This window comes from Manihot esculenta, chromosome 8 (genome assembly GCF_001659605.2).
Source record: "Manihot esculenta cultivar AM560-2 chromosome 8, M.esculenta_v8, whole genome shotgun sequence".
In the NCBI taxonomy this organism is placed as follows: domain Eukaryota; kingdom Viridiplantae; phylum Streptophyta; class Magnoliopsida; order Malpighiales; family Euphorbiaceae; genus Manihot; species Manihot esculenta.
In genome coordinates, this window is record NC_035168.2 from 29,664,460 (window position 1) to 29,674,692 (window position 10,233).

Sequence of the window (10,233 nt, forward strand, 5' to 3'; positions counted from 1 at the left end):
ATATTATTGTCTAGAGGGTTATTGCCTATGTAGTTTAAGAGCTCTGTAATCGGATTAATTGGTAGATTGTTTGAGATTGTAATTGTTAATTATATAACCCTATATTAAGATGATGAACTACAGTGAAATTATTTCTACTTCTTCAGCCATATTATCTAGCTTTAGATAAAAAATGTTAAAATGGTGAAAAATCAAAGAAAGCTACCATTATCATTCCTTTTTTTCTTTTTTCCTACCATCAATTATTTAAAAGCAAAGTGTGAAAGACGACAGACTAAGCTTGAAAAGATGGCATTTTCAATGTCTTTATCGGTTTGTCTCAATATGATTCCACTGATACAATGCCTCTTCATGACTTGACATTTTGATTTTCACATCAATGGAGTGTATATATGCTAAAAAATATCTACTTGCATTTCAGGAAAGAAGTTTAGGCCGTGAATCTTTTGCCTCTTTTGTCTTACAGCTCTTCAATAATCTTCTGTGAGCCTTTACGCTATTGCAGATTCTAAGTGCAGTCAGCTTGGCCTGGGGCCTGCCCCAGAAGATTGTTTAGCGCAACTATGTGAAGAGCTGGTGTGAAGTGTGAACGCCATGGATACTAAATTGCACAAAGAAATCAAAGTGGGAAGTGTTTTTAAGCTCTTCTGGTCTATCAGCGATGCAAGATGCAGAATAAAATGTGTAGTGATGAAGATGAACTATATGCTCGGTGGAGCTTGATGAGTCTACTACTCTTGGGCTCCTGGCTACGGTTATGGGGCTGTTGGATATGGAATGGGGTCGGTGGAACATGGACCCAAAATCTATAACCAGCTTACAGGCTCAACTAAAGCCCGAGACTGTAAATGTGAATGGGCAGCATTCGATTGGTTTTGTTCTAAAAATTAAAATTTTAATATTTATAAAAATTAAATTGATTTTAAATAAAAATTAATTTAAATTAAATTATCCTGATTTAATTTTATCGATGACGTTTATTTTTTATGTTTTATTTTTAAAAGGTAAAATATTTTAAAATTTAATTAAAATATTTTAATCTTGATTATATTTAATTTTCTATATTATAAAAAATAATCTAATACATTTCACTGATTGGTTTAATTCGATTTTATTAATTTTTTTTATAAAAATTGAATTAAAATAAAATTGAAAAAAATATTAAATTAAATTTTTTATTAATTTAATTCGATTAATTTTTTTAATTTGAATCGAATAGAAATGACAATATCGTAGTCACTGATATTATTAAATGAATTTTAAAATCAAACAATTAATAAGAATTTAATTAAATTTATTTCCTTTTATTAAATTTTTTTATTTGAGATAAAAAATTTATATTTTTTAATTTATAAAAGTTATATTTTTAATGAAAATAAAATTATAATTTTATTAAAATTCATTAAAATTATTATTTTTTTATGAAATAAAGGAGAGTTAATTTTTTAAAAGAGAAATGACTGTTGCTCTATTTTTTCAAAAGAAAAAAAAGGTTGCTCTTGAAAATATATTTATTACGTTGTCACTTTAATTTATTTTTTAAGATAAATTATAAGTTACGGTTAGAGCTCTGGGGATATTAAAAAGCCAAATTTTCGTGTTTAACGATTTAATGCAATTTTTGAAAACTTAGTTTAAAATAATTTGTTTTGTAAGAAAAAATTAAATAAATTATTATGAAATTATCTATAATTTCATTTTTTAAAAAATATTTTTTAAAAACATATAAAAAATTTAATTTTTTTATTTCAAATGATAAAATTTATTGCAATTGTATAATCCTACGTATATAACACATATGTATATATATATATATATATATATTTATTTATTTATTTTTAAAATGAATCCATTATAAATTGTTTTTTTTTTAATTTAAAACAAACAAATAAATAATTAAATATACCATTAATTTGAAACTGTTACTGAAATTGTTTCCAAATATACCATTTTGTACTGTTTTATATTTGAATAATTATGTATTTTAAATATAAATTTTAGAATAATTATAATTAGTTGATATATACTAAAATAATTAAAATATTTAATTATTTAAACATGAAATATTTAAAAAATAATATATTTCTATTTATTTTATAAAAATATTTTTTAAAAAATATTTTCATGTTTAATGTATTATTTTTCTAATTAAAATATTTTAATGAAAATACTTTTTCTTTTTTGAAAATGAAAGTCATTTTTCTAAATAGTTGAACTAATCATATTTCAAATGTTTTTCATATTGTTAGATTTTGTGCTTAGAAATACAAATTGAAGTTCTTAAAATTTATTAAAAGATGAGACTGATTATTGTAAATATACATAGTATTTATTATAGTATATGTTATCTAAATGTCTAAATATATTAATTTAAAGTTATTTATTATATTTAGATAATGTAAAAATTATTTTAAAAGAAATATTGTTGAAACTTAATTTTGCAATGTTAGTCATCCATATAAAGAAAAAGGGCAACAAATGTTGATGCTCCTGCAATTAAGAGAACCGAATAATCTAAAATTAATTTACATCTAGCAATTGCTTTCTAAAGGAATTTATTATGGAACTAAATTTAGAGCTGTGATTCGTAAAATGGACTCGTTGTAAAAAATAAAAAAACATTATATATCCCAATATCACTAAAATCTACTAGAAAACATCTACATTCGATAGATAAAAAAAAAAAAATTACTCACTTGGAAATACTCAAATTCGAGTTTATATCCTAAATTCGCCAGTAAAAAAAAAAAAATCTACCAACAAATAAAAAAAATGCTAAATATATACTTAAACACCTAAACTATTTAACTTTTGCCCATCACAACTCTATACTAAATTTACAATCTATTAGATACTCAAACTATTTTAAATCATTATATTTAAACACAAAATTGCACAGTTTAAGATGAATGTATTACACACGTGTTGACGTATATAAATAATGCCAAATATTAAAAAAGGTAAATTGATGTGACATTATACCTAAGGAATTACTCATAATGGTCTAAATATGAAGTGTGATTTATCAGATTTCCGCTCGCCATTTCTTATTTATTTTCAATAATTTATGAACATAGAGATATTAGTTGGGGTTTAAACTTGTGTTTCTATTCACAAATGACTCTCCTTAAATAGAGATATCAGCAAATACAATATGTTACAAAGATAATATCACATGACTATACACTTATCAATATACATATTTTGTGACCAAACTAAACCTTATCACTCTGCTTAATACTCCCCCGCAAGATTGGGGTACCACTTCGAACACCAATCTTGAACCTGTTCGAAACAAACATATGCTTTGATAGAGGTTTGGTTAAAAGATCCGTTAGCTGGTCTTTAGATGATACATGTGCTATGCGTAACTTCTTTTTCACCAAGTCATGCACAAAATGTATGTCAATGTCAATGTGTTTCATCCTCGAGTGATACACAGGATTTTGACAAGCATACGTTGCTGAAACATTATCACAAAAAAGTGTAGGATACAAAGTTGAGGGTCTCGAATACCCAGGCTCAGAAAACAAAGACCTCACCAATATTATTTCAGATGTTGCAGATGCTACTGCTTGGTATTCGACTTCCTTAGAAGACTAGCAACTAACTTTTGCTTTCTAGAAGACTAGGAAATAGGAACCGAACCAATATAAAATATAAACCCAGTGGTAGAAAACCTATCTGAAGGATTACCCGTCCAATCTGCATCTGAAAATGGATGAAAATTTAATGAAGATTGTGGAGTAACTAATATACCATGATCAATGGTTGACTTCAGATAGCGAAGTAGCCTTTTCAACGCATCCCAATGAGCTGCCGTTGGACTTTGCATGAATTGAGATAATTTATTAGCATAGAAACAAATATCAGGACGGGTCCAAGTGAGGTATTGCAAGGCACTAACAAGCTTTCGAAACTCTGTAGCTTCAGCAACTGAATCTAATGATACATTTTTAACCAATTTAGTTGTTGTAGCAAACGAAGTACTCATCGGTTTCACATCGTCCATTTTGGCAATCACTAACAATTTATGAATATAGTGATGCTGTGACAAGAATAGGCTAGCTTTGCATGGATGTATATCAATACCGAGGAACAAATTCAAAGGCTGCAGTTCTTTTAAGGAAAATCGGGTTGCAAGCTCACCAATAAATGAATTTATGAACAATTTACAACTCCCTGTAAGAAGTAAATCATCAACATATACCAAAAAAAAGCAAACCACATTAGCCTTGCAAAATATAAACAGTGAATGATCACATTTAGATTGAATAAAACCAAACTGCAATACACAATCCCGCAAAGCTTGGTACCAAGCCCTTGGTGCCTGATGAAGACCATATAAAGCTTTTACAAGCTTACAAACATACTCTGGTCTAGCCAAATCAACAAACCGAGGAGGCTGCGTCATAAAAACTTCTTCCTGTAAGGGTCCATGCAAAAAGGCATTATTGACATCCAATTGACAAATGTCCCACCTATTTGTAACTGCAACTGTAAGCACAATACGAATAGTGGTAGGTTTCAAAATAGGACTAAACGTATCCCTACAATCAACTCCTGGTCTTTGAGTATATCCTTTTGCAATGAGTCGCACTTTATATTTAGCAAGTGAGCCATCTGGATTCTTCTTGACTCGAAAAATCCACTTGCAACCAATTAAATTCTGACTACTATCTAGAGGAACCAAAAGCCAAGTACCATTAGTAATTAAAGCATTATATTCAACAGACATGGCTGATCGCTATTCAGGAACATTCAAGGCTTGTGTCACACGTGAAGGTTCAATGGAAGGAGGTAAAGGATGCTTTGTAAGTTTATGAAGTATTTTAGGCTTGAAAATGTTATTTTGTGACCGTGTGCACATAGGATGAGTACGCACAACTGCACCAAAAGCAGCAGATGAAGACTCTAATTGTAATACCCGGCTAGACTCCGGTATCGAAATTCCTACCGTCCGGTGGAATTTCGGATGTCGGAAACCTCTAGAAGGGAAAAACCATGTTTTTATAAAATGTTTCCATGTTTTTGATGATTTTAAGTAAAGAGGAAATTGAGTTTTGAATGAAAATAGCCTTGGAGGAAGACCCAGGTTCGGCCGCCGAACCTCAAGTTCGGCCGCCGAACGTGCGTGTGTTTCGGGTGTGCCTTAGGCTCCCGAAGGCATAAGCGAGGGAAACCAGGTTCGGCTGCCAAACCTTATGTTCGGCCGCCGAACATGGCATGCATGCGGGGGCACGTTCGGCTCCCGAATGTGGCCTGGCCAACCACCTATAAAGGGGTCCCTTAGCCGAAAACGGGCGAGGTTTTCTCCCCATTTTCGGCCAAGGTGAGCTCTCCGCCGTCCCTCACCAATTTTTGAGTTCCTCCTTCAGATCTTTCAATATTTTCATGAGTTTTCACTTTATTTTGAAGATTTTGAGCATTTGAGCAAGTTTTGAAGCTTGGAAGACACAGGAGCTATTTTCCTTTGGTTTCCAAGTTTAGGTCATCTTTCTCTCGATCTTCAAGAGGTAAGAGCCGATCTTGAACTCATTACATGTTTTAAACAAGTTTTAAGTTGATCTATGGGGTAGAAATGCATGTTTAGGTTTTGGTTGGTTTTATGGGTTATGTTAAGTCTTTGAGCAATGTATGATGTTTGTGGTTGCTTGATGTGTTGTAGTTGGGGTTTAAGATAGTTGAAGCCCCTAGGAGCTTGTATGCTTGAGTATGCATGTTGTAGATCAGGTTTATGCATGTTTGAAAGGAATGGGAGGCTATTGTGCATGAAGAGCCGAGTTTCTGCCCTTTTGGCAGAAACCAGGTTCGGCAGCCGAAGGACTTTCGGCCGCCGAACCTGCCTGGGAGGCAAGCCTTTCGGCTGCCGAAGCCTGCCCCCGAAAGAGGACTTTCTTCTCTGGAGGGCAGTTTCGGCCGCCAAAAGTGCCGCCGAACATGCATGAGTTTCGTCTCTGTCTGGGAGTTTCGGCCGCCGAAGGTGCCGCCGAACCTGCCTGACTTTCGGCTCTGGAGGGACTTTCGGCCGTTGAACCTGCCGCCGAAAGTGCCCTGTTCAGCCTTCCTTTGCATGTTTTCCATGGATGTTTTGAGGTGTTTTAGGGGGTTTTTGGGGAGTATTTTAAAGTCATGTTTATGTATGTTTGGTCCCTCATTTGAGTCCACCTGTGTAGGTTCGGACCCGAGGAACTGAGAACCCCAGCAGTGAGTTCAGCTGCTTCTGTGTCTGTCAGAACTAGCCAGAGGTGAGTGGAATAACTCTTTATGCTTTAAAGTAAATAAATCAGTTTTAGCATGATTCACGCATCATGAATGCCATGAGATATAATAGGGTGTTTGCATTAGAACTCACGAATATATTGCATTGCATAATATGTTGATGATGCGGATGAATGTTGAATGATCCTTTAGTCCTCGTATGTTACGATATGATAATGATACGGTACGGAAGACCAGTGAGGCCCATTCTACGCCCCTGGTACCATGTAAGAGAAAGACCAGTGAGGCCCATTCTACGCCCCTGGCACAGTCGGAATGTTATATTATGTTATGTTATGTAAGAGAAAGACCAGTGAGGCCCATTCTACGCCCCTGGCACAGTTGGACTATGTAGAGGACTATTGGTGACAAATTCATCCTTGATATAATATGATTATGATGTGATGCATTCCATGTTACCATATGTTTTAAATGTTTTATTATTCTGCTCACTAGGCTTTATAGCTCACCCCTCTCCCTTAACCCCCAGGTTTGCAGGTACAGGGTAGACCAGGAGGTCAGTAAGAGTAATGAAGTCTTGGTTATGTAATAGATAGTGTGGACATGAATAATATTGAGATGTTATGTTTAGTACAGTCATGTATAAGTACAGTATAGCAATGTAATGTAATGATGTTCATGGATGTTAGAAGTGTGCTTGACCATAGAATGTTGTTATCCCTTTTAATACATGATCTCAGATATTTTATGATGTTTTTGTAAACCAACTCAACACATGTTATGTCACCCATTGGGGCATTGATGAGATCCCAAAGAGGGGTCAATGTTTATGGTTATATTTATGTTTAGTGCATGCACAGGTTGAGTTTGGTGTATGAGAGAATGAATGAATGAAAGAAAAGTTCAATTTTTATGTATGATGTTGATCATGTATGGGATTAAACAGGTTCACAGGATGTATGTTTGGCTTGCTACGGGTCCCGGCGGCCTTAAGCCGATCTGGATCCTAGCGCCGGTAGCGGTCCGGATTTTCGGGTCATTACACTAATAGAGGAGGAGGTTGGACGGACGATTCTGGTATAGGAGGAAGCAACGATTCAGAAGACACGATTGGAAGCGCAGACATGGTTCCGATTGGAATTGTGGACCTGTTGTTGACTGACTGAGAAACAATAGACGACTCAATGGAAGAAGACACAGCAGCATAATTTGAAGGACTTATACTCGAACGAGATGGATAAAATGGGACTATTGCTAAGGGAGCTTCATCAGAACTTGATTGATAATCGTACAAAAAATTAGAATTACTCTAAACTTGGAACATTTGACTCCGACCAGGAAATTGATTTTCAGTAAAAATGACATGACGAGAAACATAAACCCGACCTGTAACATAATCAAAACACAGATAAGCACTTTGTCGTAATGAATACCCAAAAAAAATATAAGGTTTCAACTTCTCATCAAATTTATTTTTGGTATACGGTCAAAAACATGGATAGCACAAACAACCGATAACTCGTAAACTAGAATAATTTGGTTGCTGCAGAAGAGACAACATGCATAGCATAAATATATATATATATATATTTAAAATGAATCCATTATAAATTTAGTTTTTTTTTTAAATTTAAAACAAACAAATAAATAATTAAATATACCATTAATTTGAAACTGTTACTGAAATTGTTTCCAAATATACCATTTTGTACTGTTTTATATTTGAATAATTATGTATTTTAAATATAAATTTTAGAATAATTATAATTAGTTGATATATACTAAAATAATTAAAATATTTAATTATTTAAACATGAAATATTTAAAAAATAATATATTTCTATTTATTTTATAAAAATATTTTTTTAAAAATATTTTCATGTTTAATGTATTATTTTTCTAATTAAAATATTTTAAAGAAAATACTTTTTCTTTTTTGAAAATGAAAGTCATTTTTCTAAATAGTTGAACTAATCATATTTCAAATGTTTTTCATATTGTTAGATTTTGTGCTTAGAAATACAAATTGAAGTTCTTAAAATTTATTAAAAGATGAGACTGATTATTGTAAATATACATAGTATTTATTATAGTATATGTTATCTAAATGTCTAAATATATTAATTTAAAGTTATTTATTATATTTAGATAATGTAAAAATTATTTTAAAAGAAATATTGTTGAAACTTAATTTTGCAATGTTAGTCATCCATATAAAGAAAAAGGGCAACAAATGTTGATGCTCCTGCAATTAAGAGAACCGAATAATCTAAAATTAATTTACATCTAGCAATTGCTTTCTAAAGGAATTTATTATGGAACTAAATTTAGAGCTGTGATTCGTAAAATGGACTCGTTGTAAAAAATAAAAAAACATTATATATCCCAATACCACTAAAATCTACTAGAAAACATCTACTTTCGATAGATAAAAAAAAAAAAATTACTCACTTGGAAATACTCAAATTCGAGTTTATATCCTAAATTCGCCAGTAAAAAAAAAAAATCTACCAACAAATAAAAAAAATGCTAAATATATATTTAAACACCTAAACTATTTAGCTTTTGCCCATCACAACTCTATAATAAATTTATGATCTATCAGATACTCAAACTATTTTAAATCATTATATTTAAACACAAAATTGCACAGTTTAAGATGAATGTATTACACACGTGTTGACGTATATAAATAATGCCAAATATTAAAAAAGGTAAATTGATGTGATATTATATCTAAGAAACTACTCATAATAGTCTAAATATGAAGTGTGCTTTATCAGATTTTAGCTCGCCATTTCTTATTTATTTTTAATAATTTATGAACGCAGAGAGATTAGTTGTGGTTTAAACTTGTGTTTCTATTCACAAATGACTCTCCTTAAATAGAGATATCAGCAAATACAATATGTTACAAAGATAATATCACATGACTATACACTTATCAATATACATATTTTGTGACCAAACTAAACCTTATCACTCTGCTTAATACTCCCCCGCAAGATTGGGGTACCACTTCGAACACCAATCTTGAACCTGTTCGAAACAAACATATGCTTTGATAGAGGTTTGGTTAAAAGATCCGTTAGCTGGTCTTTAGATGATACATGTGCTATGCGTAACTTCTTTTTCACCAAGTCATGCACAAAATGTATGTCAATGTCAATGTGTTTCATCCTCGAGTGATACACAGGATTTTGACAAGCATACGTTGCTGAAACATTATCACAAAAAAGTGTAGGATACAAAGTTGAGGGTCTCGAATACCCAGGCTCAGAAAACAAAGACCTCACCAATATTATTTCAGATGTTGCAGATGCTACTGCTTGGTATTCGACTTCCTTAGAAGACTAGCAACTAACTTTTGCTTTCTAGAAGACTAGGAAATAGGAACCGAACCAATATAAAATATAAACCCAGTGGTAGAAAACCTATCTGAAGGATTACCCGTCCAATCTGCATTTGAAAATGGATGAAAATTTAATGAAGATTGTGGAGTAACTAATATACCATGATCAATGGTTGACTTCAGATAGCGAAGTAGCCTTTTCAACGCATCCCAATGAGCTGCCGTTGGACTTTGCATGAATTGAGATAATTTATTAGCATAGAAACAAATATCAGGACGGGTCCAAGTGAGGTATTGCAAGGCACTAACAAGCTTTCGAAACTCTGTAGCTTCAGCAACTGAATCTAATGATACATTTTTAACCAATTTAGTTGTTGTAGCAAACGAAGTACTCATCGGTTTCACACCGTCCATTTTGGCAATCACTAACAATTTATGAATATAGTGATGCTGTGACAAGAATAGGCTAGCTTTGCATGGATGTATATCAATACCGAGGAACAAATTCAAAGGCTGCAGTTCTTTTAAGGAAAATCGGGTTGCAAGCTCACCAATAAATGAATTTATGAACAATTTACAACTCCCTGTAAGAAGTAAATCATCAACATATACCAAAAAAAAGCAAACCACATTAGCCTTGCAAAATATAAACAGTGAAT